The sequence below is a fragment of the Populus nigra genome, chromosome 19, assembly GCF_951802175.1.
Source record: "Populus nigra chromosome 19, ddPopNigr1.1, whole genome shotgun sequence".
In the NCBI taxonomy this organism is placed as follows: Eukaryota; Viridiplantae; Streptophyta; class Magnoliopsida; order Malpighiales; family Salicaceae; genus Populus; species Populus nigra.
The window spans coordinates 9,590,547-9,595,716 of record NC_084870.1 but is presented as its reverse complement, the minus strand read 5'-3'; the positions used below and the strand labels follow the sequence as shown (position 1 = coordinate 9,595,716).

Below are 5,170 nucleotides of genomic sequence, written 5' to 3'. Positions count from 1 at the left end.
GTGCATTAAAAACTGCATCAAACTGCCTGGTGATGAGACATTAGTACAATACAAAAGCAGAGGACCATTAAGAATTTGCTTAGCTTTTGTTCCCTCTGAAGTCCAATCATACAAACAGGGGGGGAAATTGAGAGAGAGAGAAAAAATCTTATGTGACAGGGATTGGATCAGCACGAGAAGCACGAAAAAAGACCAAGGTGTAGAGTTAATATATGGATGTGGACTGCACGTTAAGGACTCTTTGGCAGTGTGTTAAGAGAGACAGCAGATTGTTGTTTTCACATGCAATTATTTGAGAAATCTATTATGGATTTGTATGGTATTCTGTAAAGCAAGCATTATTCTCAGAATGATAGTAATTTCTTGTGAGACACCTTTGTCATCTTGTGTTTCAGTAATTGAGAAGTCGTTGTTGCTTATAGCAACTTATGAAGGCCGGGGCAAACCTTCAATATTCAAATTTCAAGCACCCTGAGAAAAACAAACAGAGAGTGGATTAACGTGCCAGAAAGCTGCATTTATAAGATAAACAATACTAAATTTACTAAATGTTTTGTTAAGTATGCGCTTGGCATGCCGACTTCCGAGTAAATTATAATGGTTAATCTGTTTGATAATTCAAAATAGTTATTTGGGCAAGAGTGTTTTTTTTTCCAGGTCTAAGACTAATTGTTGACTCCGAAACACACTTTCCCCTCAAGATATCAATCTCTCTTTATTAAGAAAATCAAATATTACATTAAATAATAAAGGATTTTAAATAATTAAAAATTTATGATTTGTTTCTATAATCATCAAAGAAACAGTATTAAAACAATCTCTAGTCGTTAGTCCTTAACCAGCACCTCGATATTTATTCCTCCAGCCATCAGCCTCCACAACTCCCATCTTCTTCAGTCATTCCTCTTCAAATATCACAAATGCACATCAACCACTATTTTCCAGCTTCCACACTTTCATGTTTCCTTTTTAAATGTTCATGGTACACATTCACTAAATCAAAACACCAAACAAGGCACCATAACCACCAACATTAGCACTGCATTAGACAAAAACATCTAAACCGACAATGCGATTGCAGGCAAGTAGTTACTGCTTTCTTTTCCTTCTTATATTGTTCTGCTCTGCTTTCATGGATACTAACTCTCCACTTTCAATCACAGAGAACCATCTTCATTGCTTTTCTTCTCACTTTCTTTACTGCTCTCAAGGCGGGCTTTCTTTAAAACCTCTTGATCCTTTTCCATTAATCTTTTAATTCCTAAACAATGTTTACTCGCTCTCATTCTGATCAGGAGTGACAGATATGTGTATTAGACAGAAACTGCAACTCAGGTCTACACTGTGAACTTGTGTAGCAAATGGAAATCTAAGGCCTCGATGCACCGGAATCCAACCTATAATTCCTGCCTCAAAGGTCGGTACAAATTCATCGATTCCCAAATCAAATATGAACTTTGCATCTGCAGTAGACACGTAAATGTGCAGTTTTGTTCTAATTGCTGTGGCATTAAATATCAAAAGAAAAGGGAATTGTGGCATTAGCTTATGTTTTTGTGTTTGGTTCCATTAGGTGAATGGATTGCTGTTTAATGAGCATGCTTGGCTAACAACCCACAATTCGTCTGCCATGGGAGATCTGTCTGCAACAGGGTCCATTATTCTAGCTTCCACGAACAGCAAGACACGGTTACTAGTCAGCTTAATGTATGTTAGTTTCTTTCCCTGATCTCTGTTTGGCTTTGGCTACTGAGAAAGCTTGGAGAAAAAACAAGTCTTTACATGAAACGTGTTTTGCTTCTTCGTAACATTTTCCTTGGTGAAATTGATGCTTGCGTACGAATGTTAGGTCCAATTGCTTTATGAAATGAATTGTTCTCCTAAAAAAAGCTGTGAAGCTTTTATATATCTTGGTCAGAAGTCCATTATGCCCTTATATGAATTGGAATGTTAAAGAATACTACATGGGTAATGTAGTCTTTTGATCAGGGCTGGAAAAACTAAAAACAAAATGATGTATATATTCACACCCATACAAATCATTCAATTTGATTATGCTAGATTATTTGCCCGTAGGATCAATTTTTTTTTTTAAGGTTAAATAAAATGTTTAGATATTCTTAATATATTTTTCCAATAGAAAAAAAAATTATTTGCACTGATTTGATGTGACTCGATTATCTTGACAGATTTAAAAACAATTTAAATGACCGATAAAAATATAATTTGATTCAAAATAAATATTTAAAATGATATTTTTTATAAATAATGAGATGATAAGATATTAAATCAATTCATATGTCATTTCATGAAATCATGAGAATCTCATAATAAACAAATCAAAACAAATTATAAATTTTAATTTTTAATAAATTCATTGTTAAAGAATAAAATAAAATAAAATAAAATCAATTAAGAAAGAAGACCCAAAAAAAATAACTCGGATTAACAAAGATTAATCTATCAAATTTGCGACTTGAGTTATAAAAACTAGAATAATTCAATAAAAAATAAATTATAAAATATAGCTCCCACTCAAGTTAAATAATAAAATAAAATAAAAATCAAGCTAACCGTTTAATTCTTTCTCTTTACTTAAGTCTGCAGTAACATGCTTGTTTTATGCTAATAAAAAAGCAGAGGAATCTCAGTTAGGTCATGACCCTAAAATAAAAACTTAGCCTGGGGGATGAAATAATAATGTTGATGGTGCTTTGCATTCGGCCAACGTGTTTTGTAACAGTTGCCCATAGGTATAATTGTCTGGCAGATGTGTTATGAAACAGATGATGGAATAATTAAACCAAGTACTCTTTGTAATATGTTCCTAATCTTTTTGGTGGCTAGTATAACAGACATTGAAAAGTAAAAGAATTGTGGCTCACATTTCTTTTTGATGATCATATAACTAAAGATTTTCGAATTACTGTGGCTCGTTAATTGGATAGTCGAAGCCGCTGAGGAAGATTATTGTAAGGAGGTGTTTTAGTTTGTTAGACAACCGCTTGACTAATGCCAATATTTTCTTTTTCTCCATTGATCTGGTCTGTTTTTGCAGTTGTTCATGCGTGGCTTTTTCTTTTTTAATTAACGTATACTTAAAAGTGGTTTTCTCTTGCAGAATGGCATTAGAGAATTAATTAATGCTTGATATGTACGACTTCCAGAATGACATCTGGTTGTGCCACTCCTTCGGAGGAAACTGCTACAACATTGCAGCTTTTGTAATGTTCATAGAATGCTCTGGTACCCACATAAAAGGCATTCCATTCATCTCACATAGACGTCTGATACGCAAGACTAGTGAATCTGTTTTCAGATTTTGGAAAGATGAGACTAAAGTTTTCTAAAGATTTCAGGATTAATGCCTGACCATTTATATATAGTTAGTTGTTCTATAAAGTATTGGTCAATCTGAACTTTGCTGTTCCGGTTCCAGCAACCAGTATTAATGTTCTGAAAGAGATTCAAGCATTTCACGAAGCCAGCCCATCAGAAATCATCACCATTTTCATCGAGGACTATGTTACATCACCAAGAGGCTTGACAAAAGTGTTGGATGCCGCTGGCCTAATGAAATATTGGTTTCCTGTATCTCAGATGCCAAAAAACAGTGGCAAGTGGCCAACAGTTGATGATATGGTCCGGAAGAATCAGCGTCTAGTGGTTTTCACTTCAAAGTCTGCTGAGGAGGCCTCTGAAGGAATTGCCTATCAATGGAGATATGTTGTGGAAATCCAATCTGAGTCCTATTATTTTCTTGAATTTGGAACAATTCACTGGCTAGTGAGAACAAATCAACATTTATGGGTGGGGAGATTGCAGGTGAAGATGGTGAAATGATTGCTGGTTCATGTCCAAACCGCGCAGAATCGCCTGCCTCGGTCGCAACATCAAGGTCACTAGTTTTAGTAAACTATTTTCCTGACAAGACAGATGTTACACAAGCCTGCAAGCATAATTCTGCTCCCTTGATGGATACGATGAACACATGTTATCAGGCTGCGGGTAAACGGTGGCCTAACTTCATTGCAGTTGATTTTTATAAGGTACGTACACTTCACTTTATCATTCGTAATCTGTAAAATTACGTGAAGAAAGCAAACCCAGTTAGATAGCCGTGAACAATTTTCATATGCACATTTCAGAGGAGTGGTGGCGGGGGAGCCCCAGCTGCTGTAGATGTCTCGAGAGGTCATATAGTTTGCGGATGCGGAAATGTTGCCACTTGCAAGGTCTGCTTCAGTCTGAATTCCATTTATTTTACCTGGTCGAGTTCAGATTAAAAGCTCAGCAATTTTGATATTGATTTGATGAAAAATAATTCACTAACACTTCTTTATTTGCAGCCAAATATGACCTTTGGTGTATGTAACCTAACCTGCCCGAGCCAATTATTGCCAATTCAAGCTTTGCAAACCTACCTGGTGGCATTTTTCTTCTCGTTGCCGATTTAAATTCTGTACCTGTGTTCTTTGGATGCACTAATTACAGAAAAGATATGCCTTTCTAGCCAATAGGGACGTGTACGCAAAAGTTCTGTTATTCCACATATTTTCATTTGGATGCACAAGTGTTTCAATTGCTAGGGTTGGCTGTATTGAACATGTCTGTTGGCCACCTACCTTCCTTTCCGAAACAGATAATCTGGTGAATATTGAATTGATAACCATCACTACTGCCTGCTTTCTGCATGTTCTTAAATCAATAAAAATGACATATCATCATATTCATGAGCACCCACCATGTGATGGTAGTAACCTTCCAAGCAGGGCATGCTTAAACTAAGAGCTACTTGGACAATGATCCAAGACCCTCATTTAATAAGACTTCAAAAATAAATACAGTATATTTTTTGTTACGGAATTTATTTCAATTATAATACGGTGGTTGCATGCTCCAACCACCTAATTTCCCATATTTAACAAGGGCGTCTTAAGCTATTGTACAAGTTGTTGAATCATCGAAGTAAAGTTGATATAGTAATTTATGAAGCAAATTAGAACCACGGCACTGGTTATGCAGATTCAACAACATAAAGCTTTATTATCTCCAGAAACCAAGTGGATGGAAGGAGAGAAAATCTGGGAGTTTACACTTTACACAGTGACATTCATTTACTTGGACACACAATAATATTCTTCTTTTCTATTTTACTAATGGCCAATAA

The 5,170-nt window shown here is 35.5% G+C and overlaps 1 long non-coding RNA gene across 1 annotated transcript; it reads left to right on the top strand.

Annotated features, from left to right (window-relative positions):
- The first annotated feature begins 851 nt into the window (after positions 1-851).
- On the top strand, positions 852-4,678 carry LOC133679113 (uncharacterized). The gene is made up of 6 exons (XR_009836105.1): positions 852-1,417; positions 1,574-1,707; positions 3,122-3,224; positions 3,440-4,049; positions 4,149-4,235; positions 4,350-4,678. It is a non-coding gene; the product is annotated as an uncharacterized LOC133679113 (long non-coding RNA).
- Positions 4,679-5,170: the final 492 nt, after the last annotated feature.